Raw genomic sequence first — 19,800 nt, 5'->3', positions numbered from 1 at the left:
TGTGAGTTAGGACACAGGGCAGTGAGCACAGGGGTGATGGGTGAACGGGGCTTTGTGCGAGTTAGGACACGGGGCAGTGAGCACAGGGGGTGATGAGTGAATGGGGCTTTGTGCGAGTTAGGACACGGGGCAGTGAGCACAGGGGGTGATGGGTGAATGGGGCTTTGTGCGAGTTAGGACACGGGGCAGTGAGCACAGGGGGTGATGGGTGAACGGGGCTTTGTGCAAGTTAGGACACGGGGCAGTGAGCACGGGGTGATGGGTGAATGGGACTGGGTGTGAGTTAGGACACGGGGCAGTGAGCACAGGGGGTGATGGGTGAACGGGACTGGGTGCGAGTTAGGACACGGGGCAGTGAGCACAGGGGGTGATGGGTGAACGGGACTGGGTGTGAGTTAGGACACGGGGCAGTGAGCACAGGGGGTGATGGGTGAACGGGGCTTTGTGCGAGTTAGGACACGGGCAGTGAGCACAGGGGTGATGGGTGAACGGGGCTTTGTGCGAGTTAGGACACGGGGCAGTGAGCACAGGGGGTGATGGGTGAACGGGGCTTTGTGCGAGTTAGGACACGGGCAGTGAGCACAGGGGGTGATGGGTGAACGGGACTGGGTGTGAGTTAGGGCACGGGGCAGTGAGCACAGGGGTGATGGGTGAACGGGACATGGTGTGAGTTAGGACACGGGGCAGTGAGCACAGGGGTGATGGGTGAACGGGGCTTTGTGCGAGTTAGGACACGGGGCAGTGAGCACAGGGGGTGATGAGTGAATGGGGCTTTGTGCGAGTTAGGACACGGGGCAGTGAGCACAGGGGGTGATGGGTGAATGGGGCTTTGTGCGAGTTAGGACACGGGGCAGTGAGCACAGGGGGTGATGGGTGAACAGGACTGGGTGTGAGTTAGGACACAGGGCAGTGAGCACAGGGGGTGATGGGTGAACAGGACTGGGTGTGAGTTAGGACACGGGGCAGTGAGCACAGGGGGTGATGGGTGAACCGGGCTTTGTGCGAGTTAGGACATGGGGCAGTGAGCACAGGGGGTGATGGGTGAATGGGGCTTTGTGCGAGTTAGGACATGGGGCAGTGAGCACAGGGGGTGATGGGTGAACAGGACTGGGTGCGAGTTAGGACACAGGGCAGTGAGCACAGGGGGTGATGGGTGAACGGGACTGGGTGTGATTTCGGACACGGGGCAGTGATCACAGGGGTGATGGGTGAACGGGACTGGGTGTGAGTTAGGACACGGGGCAGTGAGCACAGGGGGTGAGGGGTGAACGGGACTGGGTTTGAGTTAGGACACGGGGCAGTGAGCACAGGGGGTGATGGGTGAACGGGACTGGGTGTAAGTTAGGACATGGGGCAGTGAGCACAGGTGGTGATGGGTGAATGGGACTGGGTGTGAGTTAGGACACGGGGCAGTGAGCACAGGGGGTGATGGGTGAACGGGACTGGGTGTGAGTTAGGACACGGGGCAGTGAGCACAGCGGGTGATGGGTGAACGGGACTGGGTGCGAGTTAGGACACGGGGCAGCGAGCACAGGGGGTGATGGGTGAACGGGACTTTGTGCGAGTTAGGACACGGGGCAGTGAGCACAGGGGGTGATGGGTGAACGGGACTGAGTGTGAGTTAGGACACGGGGCAGTGAGCACAGTGGGTGATGGGTGAACGAGACTTTGTGCGAGTTAGGACACGGGGCAGTGAGCACAGGGGGTGATGGGTGAACGGGACTGGGTGTGAGTTAGGACATGGGGCAGTGAGCACAGGGGCTGATGGGTGAACGGGACTGGGTGTGAGTTAGGACACGGGGCAGTGAGCACAGGGGGTGATGGGTGAACGGGACTGGGTGTGAGTTAGGACACGGGGCAGTGAGCACAGGTGGTGATGGGTGAACGGGACTGGGTGTGAGTTAGGACACGGGGCAGTGAGCACAGGGGGTGATGGGTGAACGGGACTGGGTGTGAGTTAGGACACGGGGCAGTGAGCACAGGGGGTGATGGGTGAACGGGACTGGGTGTGAGTTAGGACACGGGGCAGTGAGCACAGGGGGTGATGGGTGAACGGGACTCGGTGTGAGTTAGGACACGGGGCAGTGAGCACAGGGGGTGATGGGTGAACGGGACTGGGTGTGAGTTAGGAAACGGGGCAGCCGAGTTTTGAATGAGCTCAAGTTTATGGCGAGCAGAAGGTGAAAGGACGGCCAGGAGAACATTGGAATAGGTAACAAAGACGGGACGAGGGTTTCAGCAGCAGATGAGCTGAGGCAGGGGTGGAGACGGGCGATGTTACGACGGTTGAAGTAGGTGGCCTTGGCGATGGAGAGGATGTAGGGTCTCAACTCAGGATCTAAAAGGACGCTGAGGTTGTGAAGTGTGGTTCAGCCTCAGACAGATGTTAGGGAGAGGGATGGAGTCAGTGGCTGGGGAACGGAGTTTGTGGCAGGGACCGAAACAATGGCTTCGATCTTCCCAATATTTAATTGGTGAAAATTTCTGCTCATCCAGAACTGGATGTCGGACAAGCAGTCTGACAATTTAGAGACCGTGGAGGGGTCGAGAGAAGTGGTGGTGACGTAGAGCTGGGTGTCGTCAGCGTACACGTGGAAACTGACGCTGTGTTTTCGGATGATGTCACCAAGGGGCAGCATGTAGATGAGAAATAGGAGGGGGCCAAGGATAGATCCTTGGGGGACCCCAGAGGTAACGATGCGGAAGTGGGAAGAGAAGCCATTGCAGGTGATTCTCTGGCCACGATTAGATAGATAAGAATGGATCCAGGTGAGTGCAGTCCCACCCAGCTGAACGACGGTGGAGAGGCATTGGAGAAGGATGGAGTGGTCAACCATGTCAAAGGCTGCAGACAAGTCAAGAAGGACGAGGAGGGATAGTTTACCTTTGTCACAGTCACAATGATGAAGAGTTCCGGGAAAGATGGGCACGGATTTGGGAAGCGACAACACGTTCAAGGACTTTGGAGAGGAAAGGGAGGTTGGTGATGGGGCGGCAGTTTGCAAGGATGGAGGGGTCGGGGTCGGGGTCAAGTGTTGATCTTTTGAGGAGAGGGGTGATGACGGCAGATTTGAAGGATTTGTACTCAAGGGCATAGGACCCAGTGTTAGAGTAAACCAGATACAACAAAATTGACTGTACTGTAATCATTTGGAAGGGACTGTAAATGTGGACTCACTTATAATTGACAAAGGAAAGCTATCTGGAGCTATGCCCAGTCCTTTGTGCGAGTTGGGAGGGGGTTGCAATGAGAATGCATGAACAAAATTGCAAATTGGCATCGCTTGAATCAGCATCAGATCCAGTCCAAGGAAGACTTCGAAAACATTTACAGCACACATCACGGGGAAGATTATTAAACAAAACGCATAACTATTTGCGATAGGAGTTCATGGCAAGGCACTTTGGATTTGAAAGAGATTCTCTCCCTCTCCCTACTTCCCTCTCCGAGAAGTCAGCCATGAATTGAGTTAAGGAGTAAGTCGGTTTGGGTTAGAATGGGCGAGAGCTAGTTTTGAATTTGAATCGATGCTGGAGAGAATTGCCTTGTCAAAGCGGTGCCTGTTTGCGGCTCAATGCTCGTCAGCGCTCTTGTTCATGCGAATCAGAACTTGTCCCTCGCCTTTTCTCTCTCTGTCTCTCTCCTCCTCCTCCTGCTCCCCTCGTCCCAAAGCCATCCACCTCCCATCGCCACTGCAGTTCGCCTGCCTGTCTGTCTGTCTGTGTGTGAATTTTAGCACCGTTTCTTCTCGCCCCCCAACACCCCACCCCGTGCATCTTTCTGAATGCAGACTCCCCATCGAGAGAGAGAGAGAGGAGAGAGAGGAGGGGTGGGGGGATCGGCTACCCTGCGTCTTATTGGCTCAGATTGTTGAACCTAATTTCAGAGCACTGAGGAAGATAGATGGATAGGGGAAAAAACTGCTTTACATCTGTAACTCGCAGATGCACACGAGGTTAGTCTGGCCACCGACTCGCTGCAATTTCTGAGCAAATCTTTCTGCTGTTAAAAGACGTTTTGTGTTTTTGTATTTGTGTGTGTGTCTGTGTGTGTGGGTGTGTGGGAGGGGAGGCTATGTGGACCTCCCTTTCTTGAAGCTACCCTCATCTCTCTCTCTTTCTCTCTCTAGTCCTTTGCATTGAAGTAGAGCTGAAGGCAGCGAGTGCAGTTGTGTGTGTGTAGGAGAATTTAACACCACAAATTACCCCCACCACAACATGCATCTCCTCTGCTCGGTTGTGTGAACACATTCCAGCATATTGCTACGGAGAACAGAGAGAGAGAGAGAGAGAAGGAAGCCAGCCCTTGCAGTTGTTAATGAGGGGTTGCTGACTGCATTTCTACATCCAGCTGACAGTGAGGAACTGACCCGATCTCTTCCCAAGGTAGGCTGTGGATTTTTCGTCTCAATTTCGACCTGCGCACTCTCGGGTTTATTTTACAACGCTTTGCTAATCTTGTATGGGGGTTATTTTTTTCGTGGGGGGGGGTGGTGGGGGAATGGGGGTTTACTGTTATGTATCGAGATTTATTTGGGGGGTGATTTTTGTTTTAAAAAATGCTTGCTCTCCTCTTCCTCATCCTCTCCCACCTCTCCTCGCTGATCAAACAGTTCAAGGGTCTGTGATACACTCAACAAGAACCTGACTTGAAAACCAATTGTTTTTTTTAAATAAACCAAGGGGCATGTAATTCCCTCGCACGGTTTAATTCCGTGATTAATCTATCCGCGACCATGTCTGAATATTTAAGCAGGCGGACTGAGCCTGGTGTAACGGTGCCGGGACCCTGTGCGCGAAATTCAGGATTGGATTGCAATGTTTGATTTTTTTTAAATCTATCTATCTATATATTTCAAATTGACCAATTCTAGCCATTTCTTGGGGCCAGGGTGAGAAAACGGTGTGGTTGACACGTTTAAGGATTTATTGTGTGTGGGTAAATATCAGCTCATGTATTCGATTGGGTGAACACAGCTATTGGGCTGTACACTTTTTTTTAAATTTCATGTGGGGATAATCGATTACTATCGATGGAGCCAACGCGAGTGCTAACGTGGCGGGGGGCTTTAATTACCCATTGAAACCGACTGATCAACAATATCTGCAATTGCTAATAACTTGCGGAAAGGTACGCGGGCTAGAGCCGGGGTGCGAATGTTGGAGACAAGTGTTCATCCAAGAGAAATCATTTGAGCTTAAACGTCAAATTAAGATTTTACACATGGTAAAGAGGTTAAAACATTAAGGGGAAGAAAGTCATGCACGGGGTAATAACACAAGAGGAAAATGATTGGGCCAGCCAAGCAAACAGATACATTTGAGAAATTATGAATGAAAGGAATACAAGATAGGCAGGATAAAGAGTTGGAAACACATGAGTGAGGAGCACGCATTCATTGAGCCGGTGCTTGGAAGATACAGAGACACTGTCGGATAATCGGGAAGAGGTGCTGGGGAGGGGAGTGGAACATGCTGTGTAGGAGTGTGCGACACCGAGACATTGGAAAGTGTCAGAGACAGACAGGAACAAATAAGTGAAGTGTGTACGCTTGTGAAATGTAATTTGTGAGAGGGGGGGGGAAGATACATTTCCAAAAAAAAGTGTGGAGAAGAGGAAAGGAGAGAGTGTGTGTGTGTGTGTGAAGGTGAGTTAAGAATGAGTGAGAGGGACATTCACAAGTGTCAGGGTGATCCGAGAGCATAAAATGGTCTGTTGAAGACACAGTGAATGCATTAGCGAGAGAGGAAATGCTGAATTAATGAGAAAGAAACTAGACAATAGAATGAATTCAGCTTTTAAAGATTACAGTAAAAGATCACTTGAGCCAGAGAGAGGGGATATTTATTCCGTTGTATTGTCACACATTGTGTGCTGGGATGACAAGCAAATCTGGAGAGTAAATTCTGATGTGACTGTTGTGACCACATATGCACTGAGACAGAGCTCTGATTGTTAGGTTTGGGGTGTGTGGGGGGTTGGTGGGGGGGGGGGGGCGGTGTTGGGAGTCCCTGTAAAATGGTACAACTCTGTATTGTGTTTGAAATGGGAAGCAAATCTCTTTCTGCAGTTACAGCTCCAGCAACAACACCAACAGAAACTGCAGACTGCGATTCTTGAACTGTGGTTTCTTTTAAAAATGTTTGACACGAGTGTTAGTAAAGATCAGGTTAAAATATCCCAGGAATAAAAAAGGCTGCCATCAAATGTTCATCAATTAGGCTTTTTGGGATCGCCTGCCAGTGGTAACCGTTGTAGGAACCACTGCAGGAATTCAGGCTGTTTCAAATAAATGGCTTGCAAGGTTTTAAAAAAAAATAACTCACTGTTCTTAGTCCTGTTGCAGTTTTCACACACCATCATTGGGTTGTGTTAGCCTGGATTCAAAATGGTATGAAAGTTGAAATTTTTTTGAACAGGTCTAACTTGACACAGGGCTATGGGGGTAGAGCAGGGGAGTGGGACTAATTGGAGAGCTCTTTCAAAGAGCTGGCACAAGCACGATGGGCCGAATGGGCTCCTTCTGTGCTGTATGATTCTATGATTCTATCTGGAATGCACTGCCTGAAAGGGCGGCGGAAGCAGATTCTATAATAGCTTTCAAAAGGGGATTAGATAGAAGAAGAAAAATTGCAGGGCTATGGGGAAAGAGCAGGGGTAGAGGGGGGGGGGGGGAAGTGGGAAAAATTGGAGAGCTCTTTCAAAGAGCTTGCACAGGCACGATGGGCCGAATGGCCTCCTCCTGTGCTGTAAGATTCTACGATATTAGATTGGGGGGGGGCAAAACAAAACCTTAAATGACAAGAATTGCCTGTAAAACCATTGGGAAGTGAGTATGTGCGGAGGGGAGGGCATTGGTCAAGAAGAGGATCGCTTGATTACGATGCCTCTGTGGCCAAATAGCCTATCGACTCTCACTGGGTTGTCGCGCTCACTGGCTGGCACCAATGAAACTTTATCTCGGCGAGAGGTGGCAAGGGGAGGAAAGGACATACAGGAGAATATCGTGGAGGGGGGAAAGAAGTAAAAGTCTGTTGCAAGGTCTTTGTGTGCAGGCTGCCAGTAGAGGGCACAGTCACTCTATGAGACACCAGAAGCCATGCAGCCATCTGGCTCCGAATGCACCTCCATAATATCTAATGCTCGGATAGTTTCTCAGGATTAGCATCTTTCTGCTCCATGCCACCCTTCTGCTGCTGCTGTGGGCATCATCCATCCACCCTGCCCACCCTTTGCAAAGTCTGAAATAAAAGTGCAGCGTCAGAGAGAAGAGACCTGTGATGTCTCTGCAAGGAATTTTAAAATCTGTTCTCTGTAGCGAGAGAGAGAGAGAGAGAGAAGAAAATGTGGGAAAAAAATAAAGAAATAAAATCCCTCTCATTAGATTGTCAGCAAAAAAAAGTGTTTTTTTCAAAAAGATTTAATTCCATAAAGTCTTAATTTTATTTTTTTAAATAAATCCTTAGCCACAGAATGAGCTAATTCTGTTTTTAACTAGAATGTCTCCTGTTTTGTTATTGGGTTAGGTTACATGTCGGCGCAGTGTCTGGAATTAATAAAGTGAGGTTTCACTTAAACTATTCAGTTAACTAGTTAGAGGCGATGAGTAGCTCGTTGGGAAACATTTCTCGTCCTCCCGTGCACAACACTGTCGGCTGGTCTGTTAATAAAAGACCAGAACGACCCCGGGTTCTATTCCCTGGTCCTGAGCTAGTTTGCCCTTAGACAGGGAGGTAGTGAGATGCTGAAATTGGCCTCAATACAACAACAACAACTTGCATTCATACAGCGCCTTCAACGTAATAAATCGTCCCAAGGCGCTGCACAGGAGTGTTATATAAAATAACATCATTTGACACTGAGCCACATATTAGGGCAGTTGACCAAAAGCTTGGTCAAAGAGGTAGGCTTTACGAAGCGTCTTAAAGGAAGAAAGAGAGGTAGCGAGGCGGAGAGGTTTAGGGAGGGAATTCCAGAGCTTAAGGCCCAGGCAACAGAAGGCAGGGCAGGCGATTGTGGAGCGATGGAAAGCGGGGATGTTCAAAAGGCCGGAATAGGCGGAGGGCCGAGGTCTAGGGGGATTATAGGGCTGGATTTGGGAGAGTTCCTGCTCCCCTGACTCCTGCTGCTAACTGTGTGTGTGGGTGTTGGGCAATGAGGGGAATCGGCTCAATAGTGATGACTCCATTGTCAAATAGCATGCCCAAACTCAACATCTAGGATCACGTGTAGGACCCCTAAAGTGCACGTCACCGAAGGAGGGCCATTTGGGCTGTCCTTTCTCTGCTGTCTCTTCGCCAGAACAATCCCAGAGCTCTGCCCTTTCCCCAGAGCCACCTCTGTTTCTCGGCTTCAAATGCTCATCTATTCTTCTCTTGAAAGATACGACGGAGTGTGCCTCAACCACTCCCCCTTTGCTTCAACAACTCTCTGGGTAGAGCGCTGTCTCATAATCTCCCTGAACACCATCTGAGCGACAATTCTAAACTGATGGTCCCTCGCCACTGACTCTCCCAACCAGAGGACATAGTCCTTCTCTGTTCACGCTACCAGAACCTTTCAGAATTTAAAGATAGATAGAAAGACTTGCATGTCTATAGTGCCTTTCACAATCACCGGATGTCCCAAAGCGCTTTACGGCCAATGAAGTACTTTTTTGAAGTGTAGTCACTGTTGTAATGTAGGAAACGCGGCAGCCAATTTGCGCACAGCAAGTTCCCATAAACAGCAAATACCAGGTAATCTGTTTTAGTGATGTTGCTTGAGAGGTCAATATTGGCCAAGACACTGGGGAGAACTCCCCTGCTCTTCTTAGGTATAGTGCCCAGGATCTTTTACATCCACCTGAGCGGGCAGACGGGGCCTCGGTTTAACATCTCATCCAAAAAAACGGCATCTCCAACAGTGCAGCGCTCCCTCAGCACTGCACTGGAGTGGAGTGTCAGCTCAAGTCTCATGGAGTGGGACCTGAACCCACAACTTTCACTGACGGTAGAGGCAAGGGTGTTGCTCACTGAGCCACAGTGCATCAATAGAAGCATCTGCTCCTGTGGAGATTGTTCTAGTATCTCAAGTCTTGGAAGGGTGGTCACTCAGATACCATGTGGGTTACCAGTGTCCAGGGAAATATTCCCCAAGGAAGATTCAGCCCCTCAAGCAGGGAAGGAAAGAACATTGGAATAAAGAATCATAATCCTGTTAACCTTCCTAGTCTTGTAGGTAAAGGTTAAATATCTGATTTGAAGAAACTTGGACTCACACCTCACATCTTCCTATCTTTTTCACCAGATTTAATTTGAAGCAGTACAATAGTACTCTGGTATGGAGCCTTGCAATGTACCTTACCATCATTGGGAACATCATGGACCCGCAACGGGAATGGTAGCTTAGTGGTTATGTTACTGGACTGGTAATCCAGTTAATTAAATAAATCTGGAATTAAAAAGCTAGTGTCAACAATGGTGACCATGAAACTACTGGACTGTCATAAAAACCCATCTGGTTCACGAATGTCCTTTAGGGAAGGAAAATCTGCCGTCCTTGCCCGATCTGGGCTTAGATGTGACTCCAGACCCACAGCAATGTGGTTGACTCTTAATTGCTCCTCTGAAATGGCCTCGCGAGCCACTTATTCAAGAAAATGGCTCACCACCATCTTCTTGGGGGATGGGCAATAAATGCTGGCCTTGCCAGCGATGCTCTCATGCCATGAACGAATACATTAAAAAAAAAAATCCAGAGCCAGCGGGAGGCAAATCCAGCCCATAGGACCATAGGAATGTACAGGACTGAGAGAGACCATTGTGATCTGTGTCAAAGGTCAAAACGTCCCCTAAACTATTCACTCTCATATCCCTCAGTCCCACACTATATATCTCATATCCCTCAGTCCCACACTATATATCTCATATCCCTCAGTCCCACACTATATATCTCATATCCCTCAGCCCCACACTATATATATTATATATCCTATATATCCATTGGCAGGATAGGCGCACCAACGTCGGTGCTCTTGCTCAGGCCAATATCCCCAGCATCGAAGCTTTGACCACGCTCAATCAGCTCCGATGGATGGGTCACATTGTCCGCATGCCCAATACGAGACTCCCAAAACAAGCGCTCTACTTGGAGCACCGGCACAGCAAGAGAGCCCCAGGTGGGCAGAGGAAACGCTTCAAGGACACCCTCAAAGCCTCCTTGAAAAAGTGTAACATCCCCACCGACACCTGGGAATCCCTGGCCCAAGATCGCACAAAGTGGAGGAGAAGCATCTGGGAAGGCGCCGAACACCTCGAGACTCTTCGCCGGGAGCAAGCGGAAGCCAAGCGCAGGCAGCGCAAGGAGCGCACGTCAACCCAAGCACCCCACCCACCCGCCCCTTCAACCACCGTCTGCTCCACCTGTGACAGAGACTGTCGGTCCCGCATTGGACTCATCAGACACCGGAGAACTCATTTTTAATGTGGAAGCAAGTCAACCTCAGTTCCGAGGGACTGCCTAAGAAGAAGAAGATATATCTTATATCCCTCAGTCCCACACTATATATCTTATATCCCTCAGTCCCACACTATATATCCCTCAGTCCCACATTATATCTCATGCTGTGTCAGCAGTGGTTCAGTTGGTAGCACTCTTATCTCTGAGTGAGAAGGGTTGTGGGTTCATACTCCCACTCCTGAGACTTGAGCACAAAATCGAGGTTGATGTGCCCGTGCTGTACTGAGGGAGCGCTGCACTGTTGGAGGTGCTGTTTATTTTGGATGAGATATAAGATAAATCCTAGCTGATCATGAGGTGCGTCAAGTATTACGCTGGGATTATGTTGATCCCACTCCAGCGACTTGAGCATATAAAGCTAGGCTGACACTCCCAGTGCAGTGCTGAGGGCGTGCTGCACTGTCGGAGGTACCGTCTTTCGGATGAGACGTTAAACCGAGAGTCCCGTCTGCTCTCTCAGGTGGACGTAAGAGATCCCGCGGCACTATCTCGAAGAAGAGCAGGGGAGTTCTCCCCGGTGTCCTGGCCAATATTTATCCCTCAACCAACATCACTAAAACAGATGATCTGCTCATTATCACATTGCTGTTTGTGGGAGCTTGCTGTGCGGAAATTGGCTGCCGCGTTTCCCACATTACAACAGTGACTCCACTTCAAAAAGTATTTCATTGGCTGTAAAGCGGTTTGAGACGTCCGGTGGTCGTGAAAGGCGCTATAGAAATGTAAATCTTTTTCTTATTAAAGATGTCAGCCATGGCTCAGTGGGTTGCACTTATCTCTGAATCAGAAGGTTGTGGGTTCAAGTCCCACTCCAGAGACTTGAGCACAAAGAAACCAGGCTGATACCCCCAGTGCAGTACTGAGGGAGAGGCACTGAGGCACTGTCAGAGGTGCCGTCTGTCGGTTGAGACTTTAAACCTCAATCTGCTCTCTCAGGTGGATGTCAAAGATCCCACGGCACTATATTTAAGAAGAGCAAGGGGAGTCCCGGCCAATATTTATCCCTCAATCAACATCACTAAAAAAGACAGATTATCTGGGCGTTGTCACATTGCTGTTTGTGGGAGCTTCCTGTGCGCAAATTGGCTGCCGTGTTTCTTTTTAACCCAAATCTTCACTGTTGAAGTTCACGACGAGACAGATACAGCAGATGGTGGAAATGCAAATAGTTCGCCTTGTCATGGGAGTAGTGTGGAGCTGTTTCAAGAGGCTTTACAGACCAGGCCACATCAGGGGCTAGGCGACCTTGTCATTAAATCCATGAGTAATGGTAGTCTAGTGGTTATGGTACGAAGCTAGTCATCCAGAGTTTAGAAGTTCAAATCCCAACATTGTGAGCTGTGAAACGGAATTGAATTTTGGGGAATACACATGAGGAAGAAAAAATCTACTGAAAGTTGCCAGATAGTTATTAGAGCCCAAAGGGTTCACTAATGTCCCACTTGGTCCAGCCTGAATGCATGGTTGCTTCTTAATTCCATCTGAAGTTAATTAGTAAGGCATCAGAGAAAGCTCAAAATCCAGGCTGACACTCCAGTGCTGTACTGAGGGAGTGCTGGACTGTCGGAGGTGTCCCATCTTTCAGTTGAGACATTAAAACCGAGGCTTTTCTGCCCTCTCAGGTGGATGTAAAAGATCCTGCGGCCACTATTTTTGAAGAAGAGCAGGGGAGTTATTCCCAGTGTCCTGGGGCCAATATTTATCCCTCAACCAACATCATGAAAAACAAATGATCCGGTCATTATCACATTGTTGTTTGTGGGAGCTTGCTGTGCGCAAATTGGCTGCCGCGTTTCCTACATTACAACAGTGACTACACTTCAAAAAAAAAGTACTTCATGGGCTGCAAAGTGCTTTGGGATGTCCTGAGGTGGTGACAAGCGTGTTAGAAATGCAAGTCCTTCTTTCCAGTTAGGCTGCTGGTAACAAATGACAATGACACCAGCACCGGGCACTTGTGCCCGTCACCATTTTGTTCTGGCCAAAGGGCATACTGGGCATGATCCGGCCCATTACACTTTCACATTCCCGAGATTCAGGAGGTCCGTTGCCAGGAAATTAAAATCACAACTTGTGATTTTTCAGTGTCTTCGCTCTCTGCTGTCGTTTGGTGCTCTAAAGCCCCACAACCCTCCGAGATCTCTACATTCCTCCAATCCTGGCCTCTTGAGCATCCCCGATTTTCATCGCTCCACCATTGGCGGCCGTGCCTTCAGTTGCCTGGGCTCTAAGCTCTGGAATTCCCTCCCTAAACCTCTCCACCTCGCTCTCCTCCTTTAAGATGCTCCATAAAAACGGCCTCTTTGACCAAGCTTTTGGTCACCTGCCCTAATATCTCCTTATGTGGCTCGGTGTCAAATTTTGTTTGATAATCGCTCCTATGAAGCGCCTTGGAACGTTTTACTACAGTAAAGGCGCCGTATAAATACATGTTGTTGTTGTTGTCTGGTCCCTCCCCCGCTCCCTGTGTAAGGGAGACCCAAAACTTGGAAGATGCACTTCAGGTAGAAATTGTCCTCCAATACATAAAGGGACATTTAACCTTCTTCAACCTCAGAGCTGGAGCATGACGGACATATCAAGCAAGCTAGCTATTAGAGCAGCCCCCAAGGCTATGAAAGTGCCTCGGTTGTGTTGCTCGCTCTGTAATCCACACTCCTGCAGTCGCCTGGCCTTATACACTGGAGAAAGTGCAAAAAATGATTTACAGGGACGGTACCAGAACTGAGAGGTTGTAACTATCAGGAATCTTTGCCCTTATGTTCTAGGAAGGACCGAACAGTCTTGGGTTCTTTGCTCTAGAAAAGAGAAGGCTGAGAGGTGACCGGATAGAGAGAATGTTTCCATTGTGGGGGAGACCCAAACTAGAGGCCATCAATGTAAGATAGTCACTAACAAATCCAATGGGGAATTCCGGAGAAACTTCCTTACCCAGAGAGTGGTGAGAATGTGGAATTCGCTACCACAGGGAGCGGTTGAGGTGAATAGCACAGATGCATTTAAGGGGAAGCTGGATAAACACAAGAGGGAGAAGAGAATAGAAGGATACGCTGATGGGGTGAGATGAAGAGGGGTGGGAGGAGGCTTGTGTGGAGCATAAACACCGGCATGGACCAGTTGGGTCGAATGGCCAGTTTCTGTGCTGTAAATAACGTGTAATTCTACATAACATACTGAACTGAGGAAGGGTGTTCTTGCCATGGAGGGAGTGCAGCGAAGATTCACCAGACTGATACCTGGGATGGCAGGAATGACGTATGAGGAGAGATTGGGTCGATTGGGCTTATACTCGCTGGAGTTTAGAAGAATGAGAGGGGATCTCATTGAAACTTATAAAATTCTAACAGGACTAGACAGACTAGAAGCAGGAAGGATGTTCCTGATGGCGGGGGAGTCCAGAACCAGGGGTCACAGTCTAAGCATAAGGGGTAAGCCATTTAGGACTGAGATGAGGAGGAATTTCTTCACCCAGAGAGTGGTGAACCTGTGGAATTCTCTACCACAAAAGGCAGTTGAGGCCAATTCATTAAATATATTCAAGAAGGAGTTAGATATATTTCTTAAGGCTAAAGGGATCAAGGGATATGGGGAGATAGCAGGGACAGGGTACTAAATGGCGGAACAGGCTCGAGGGGCCGAATGGCCTACTCCTGCTCCTATCTTCTATGTTTCTATGTAATCGTGTCTTTGGAGTGCAAACAGGCTTCGGTGATCAGCTGCTTGTAACCTTTACTTTGGAAAACATGAGGCTTAAGTTACTAAATTCAACTGCAGAAAAATACTGTGCACCTGGTTTAAAAAAAACATGCATCTGGCATCAACAAGCAAAACTGAGACACATTTGTATTCTCAACGGTAGATTGAAGGGCATGAGAGCCACCTATTTCTAGAGATTCCACTTTTTCGCAATTGATTTGAAGGTCATTAACCACCTACGCCCCACTCCCACAGCCTGTCCCCTCCTCCCGCCACCCCCCCCCGCCGCCTCTCCACCTCCAAAAAAAAACCACATGCACGACAATTGTTGACAGCTGTAATGATGGGTGCAGTGTATCCAGCACTTAAACCGCAATCTTTGAAATAACACAAACAGCCTGCCACTGTGAAGTTAGAAAACAGAACAGGAGTCCTTTAATGACAGCCCTTCATACTTCACCAGTTTGATTCATATGAACAAGCGTGTGCATTTGTGTGTGTGTGTGTGTGTGTGTACATATATATATAGATTATTATGTTGCTCACTATCATCTCTGACATTGCATATGGGGAGTCAAAGTCAAATAAAGTCTTGAGGTCAAGCAGGGTTCGGGGGCAGGGGATAGAATATAAGAGCAGGGGGGTTATGCTTGAATTGTATAAAACACTAGGTAGGCCACAGCTAGAATACTGCGTGCAGTTCTGGTCACCACATTACAAGAAGGATCTGATTGCGCCAGAGAGGGTGCAGAGGAGATTTACGAGGATGTTGCCAGGAGTGGAGAATTTTAGCTTATGAGGAAAGGTTGTTTAGGCTGGGGTTGTTTTCTTTGGAACAGAGGAGGCTGAGGGGAAACTTAATTCAGGTGTATAAAATTATGAGGGGCCTAGATAGAGTGGGTAGGAAGGACCTATTTCCCTTAGCAGAGAGGTCAATAACCAGGCAGCACAGATTTAAAGTAATTGGTTGAAGGATTAGAGGGAGGTTGAGCAGAATTTTTTTCACCCAGAGGGTGGTGGGGGTCTGGAACTCACTGCCTGAAAGGGTGGTAGAGGCAGAAACCCACATCACATTTAGAAAGTACTTGGATATGCACTTGAAGTGCCGTAACCTACAAGGCTACGGACCAAGAGCTGGAACGTGGGGTTAGGCTGGAGAGCTCTTTGGTCGGCCGGCACGGACACGATGGGCCGAATGGCCTCCTTCTATGCCGTAAACTTCTATAATTCTATGATTCTATAACTGGACCATGATTCGCAAATGTAATTGAGTCCCTATTTTAAAGTCTGTAACATTTTGTTCTTATATTTATATTTGTTGCAATATAAAGCCCTTCATCCATCTTTGTAATGAAAACTGTCGATGTCAACGTGTCATGCTGTAATTACACTCTGCTGCCAGTGGTGGCGCTGCAGCGTCCCCACTGGGCCAATGGTGTAATTACAAGCTGACAAGTCGACAATTCCCATTCTAAATGCAGATGTGAGCAGTTTTAATGGGAAAAAATAACAGGAAGTGTATTATATATATATATAGAAGCAGCCAGGCATGCCTCAAACACTTGCTCAGTCTGCAAAACTGTTAAACTGGTCCACAAAAGGTGCAGCGCCACATTTCACTTTTGGAGATTTGAGGCAGCCATTTGGAAACTGGGCGGCTAGGAATGTCAATATAATAGCAACCCTCAAACAGTTGTTTCATGAACTCTGTCAAATCTTTTTCTGCATCAAATTTCCCTTGCACCGAAAGAAAAACTTGCATTTCTGTAGTGCCTTTCCCAACCTCAAGACGTCCTACAGCGCTTCACAACCAATAAAGTGCAGTCGCTGTTGTGATGTAGGAAAAACGGCCGTTAATTTGCACACAGCAAGATCCCACAAACAGCAACGTGATAAATGACTAAATCATCTGTTTTTTATTATGTGATGTTGATTGAGGAATAAACACTGTTTAGGGTAATTCCCCTGCTTTTCTTCAAAATAGTGGCTGTGGGATCTTTTACATCCACCTGAGAGGGCAGACGGGGGCCTCGGTTTAACGTCTCATCTGAAAGACGGCACCTCTGACAGTGCAGCACCCCCTCAGTACTGCATTGGGAGTGTCAGCCTAGAGTTTGTGCTGAAGTCTCTGGAGTGGGGCTTGAACCTACAACCTTCTGACTCAGAGGTGAGGGTGCTGCCAATCTTTGTAGATATGAGTGGGTTTATTTAAAACAGTGTCAAGGAATCCGTAGTTTTCAGCTGCACGGCAGTTTTATAAAAGTGGCAGTGTGGAGACATGGGACAGCCATTTTGATGGTGCACAGAAACTAAACCATCAGCTGTGGCTCAGTGGGTAGCACATCTTGCCTCTGAGTCAGAAGGTTGATGGTTCAAGTCCTACTCAAGAGACTTGAGCACAAAAATCCAGGCTGCCACTCCCCGTGCAGTGCTGAGGGAGTGCTGCATTGTTGGAGGGGGCCGTCTTTCAGATGGATGTAAAAGATCCCATGGCCCTATTTGAAGACGAAGAGGGGAGTTCTCCCTGGTGTCCTGGGCCAATATTTATCCCTCAATCATAGAATAGAATCGACATCACTAAAACAGATTATCCGGCCATTATCACATTGCTGTTTGTGGGAGCTTGCTGTGCACAAATTGGCTGCCGCGTTTCCTACATTACAACAGTGACCACACTTCAAAAAGTACTTCATTGGCTGTAGAGTGCTTTGGGACATCCTGAGGTTGTGAAAGGCGCTATATAAATTCAAGTCTTTTAAAAGGCTTCATTGCTAAACTGCCCCAGCCTGTGATCAGCGTTGAGTACCTCGAGTCTCAGTGAACTGCAGAGGAGATACTTTGGCTGAGGTCTCTGAGCAACGAGAAGAGAAACTGAGATTGTTCACATTGGAGAAAAGAAAGTTCAGGGGATCTCTGAAAGGGTGGTACCAGCAGAAAAAAAATATTATCTGGTCATTATCACTTTGCTGTTTGTGGGAGCTTGCTGTGTGCAAATTGGCTGCCGGGTTTGCCACATTACAACAGTGACATCTACTTTAGTATAATTGCAAAATACTGCGGATGCTGGAAATCTGAAATAACAACAGAAAATGCTGGAAATACTCAGCAGGCCAGGCAACATCCGTGGAGAGAGAAACAGAGTTAACGTTTCAGGTCTGGGACCCTTCATCAGAACTGGAAAAAGCTGGAGATGTAACAGATATGAAGCAGGTGCAGAGACAGCGGGGGCGGGGGGGCGGTTAGGAGGGGAGGAAGAAATAGAAAGAACACCCTGTACTTTTGTAAGAGGCAGGAAAGATAAAATGTTGCAAATGGGAATGGCAAAAATCATACTGCATGAAAAATGGGGGCAGTGATAATTATCTGAAGTTGTTGAACTCAATGTTGAGTCCGGCAGGCTGCAAAGTGCCCAATCGAAAGATGAGGTGCTGTTCCTCGAGCTTACGTTGAGCTTCATTGGAACAATGCAATAGCCCGAGGACCGAGAGATCAGAGTGGGAGTGAAGCGGAGAATTAAAGTGACAGGCGACCGGAAGCTCAGGGTCAAAGGCGCTGTGGAAATACAATTTCTTTCCTTTTAAAACCTAAGTCAGCACACGTTAGCTAAAGGAAAATTTGAGCAATGATTTGGTGGTATAATTAAAATAAGCGATGAATTTGAAAATGTACATCAGATAAGTCTGTCATGGTAGTGTTGTGACACTGCAGCAGTGTCAATTGTGTATACACATCTGTGCCCGTGAGTAGAGAGAGTCTTGTAATGGAGCAAGCTAAAGCTATCTGCATAATTCATATTTGTGTCTTATCTGGTAGGGGGAACTGGAATGGTTTATTGCACAGACTTTTACAGCACAGAAACAGGCCATTCGGCCCAACTGGTCCTTGCCAGTGTTTATGCTCCACATGAGCCTCCTCCTACCCTACTTAATCTCACCCTATCAGCATATCCTTCTACTCTTTTCTCCCTCATGTACATATCTAGCTTCCCCTTAAATACGTCTATACTATTCGCCTCAACTACTCCCTGTGAGTAGCCAGTTCCACGTTAACCATTCGCTGGGTAAAGAAGTTTCTCCTGAATTCCCTATTGGATTTATTAGTGACTATCTTCTATTTATGACCTCTAGTTCTGGTCTCCCCCACAAGTGGAAACATCTTCTGTGTCTTCCCTAGCGAACCCCTTCATAATCTTAAAGACCTCTGTTGGGTCACCTCTCAGTCTTCTCACTTGTAGAGAAAAGAGCCCCAGCCTGTTCAGCCTTTCCTGATCGTTGTACTCTCTCAGTTCTGGTATCAATTTGTAAATATTTTTTACACTTTCTCCAGTGCTTCTATATCCTTTTTGTAATATGGTGACCAGAACTGTTCACGGTTTATAAACATCTAACAGCAGTGTCCTTGATAAGATGAATTCTCATCCTCGTATTCAAATCCTTCCATGGCCTCGCCCCTCCCTATCTCTGTGACTTCCTCCAGCTTGACAATTCTCCGAGATCTCTGCGCTCCTCCAATTGTGGCCTCTTACGCATTCCCAATTTTCATCGTTCCACCATTGGCGGCCGTGCCTTCAGCTGCCTGGGTCCTAAGCTCTGGAATTCCCACCCTAAACCTCTCCACCTCTCTCTCTCCTCCTGTAAGATGCTCCTTAAAACATACCTCTTTGACCAAGCTTTTGGTCATCTGTCCTAATACAGGAAACTTTGTGCTATCCGGCACCGACGGGACCGAGCTGTTGCCGTTCCCTCAAAACTGCCGGACAAACCAGCGTTAATCTTGAAGCATACGGAGCTTTTCATCTCCGTATCTGACAACAAACACTGTTGCTTAGCAACAGCTTCTAAACAGTCGGCCCGTACCTTGGAAGCGTCTCTGTAGCTTAGCAACAGCTTCAGAGAGACTTTCCAGAGCCTGACTTGCAAAAAAAAGCCACGAGAAGAAAAAAAACCTAACAAAATGGCTCCTGATTTTTGCCGGTGGCTCGAGCTTGCCGGACACTTAGCCTCCGGATAACACAAAGTTTCCTGTATCTCCTTACGTTGCTCATTTGATAATTGCTCCTGTGGAGCACCTTGGGACGAAGATTCACCAGACTGATACCTGGGATGGCAGGAATGACGTATGAGGAGAGATTGGGTCGATTGGGCTTATATTCGCTAGAGTTTAGAAGAATGAGAGGGGATCTCATTGAAACTTATAAAATTGTAACAGGACTAGACAGACTGGATGCAGGAAGGATGTTCCCGATGGTCGGGGAGTCCAGAACCAGGGGTCACAGTCTAAGGATAACGGGTAAGCCATTTAGGATTGAGATGAGGAGGAATTTCTTCACCCAGAGAGTGGTGAACCTGTGGAATTCTCTGCCACACAAGGCAGTTGAGGCCAATTCATTAAATATATTCAAGAAGGAGTTAGAGGCTAGAGGGATCAAGGGATATGGGGAGAAAGCAGGGACAGGGTACTGAATTTGGATGATCAGCCATGATCTCATTAAATGGCGGAGCGGGCTTGAGGGGCCGAGAGGCCTACTCCTGCTCCCATCTTCTATAGGACGTTTTAGTATGTTAAAGAGCTATGTAAACGCAAGTTGTTATATGGTCTACAAA

The 19,800-nt window shown here is 48.0% G+C and overlaps 1 protein-coding gene across 2 annotated transcripts in view; it reads left to right on the top strand.

Annotated features, from left to right (window-relative positions):
* Nucleotides 1-3,371: 3,371 nt before the first annotated feature.
* Nucleotides 3,372-19,800, top strand: part of LOC147116725 (cadherin-11-like) — a 268,489-nt gene continuing 252,060 nt past the window's right edge. The window contains exons 1-2 of one of the 2 annotated variants that reach the window (XM_085991847.1): nucleotides 3,372-3,956; nucleotides 4,131-4,386. The gene's annotated coding sequence lies outside the window, so the exon portion shown is untranslated. Of the gene's footprint in view, nucleotides 3,957-4,130; nucleotides 4,387-19,800 lie in introns of those variants that run through there. The other variant, XM_085991848.1, reaches the window with a different exon arrangement.

This window comes from Somniosus microcephalus, chromosome 6 (assembly GCF_052327205.1).
Source record: "Somniosus microcephalus isolate GS21.2 chromosome 6, FLI_Smic_1.0, whole genome shotgun sequence".
NCBI lineage: Eukaryota > Metazoa > Chordata > Chondrichthyes > Squaliformes > Somniosidae > Somniosus > Somniosus microcephalus.
This window is presented reverse-complemented; position numbering and strand designations above follow the sequence as displayed.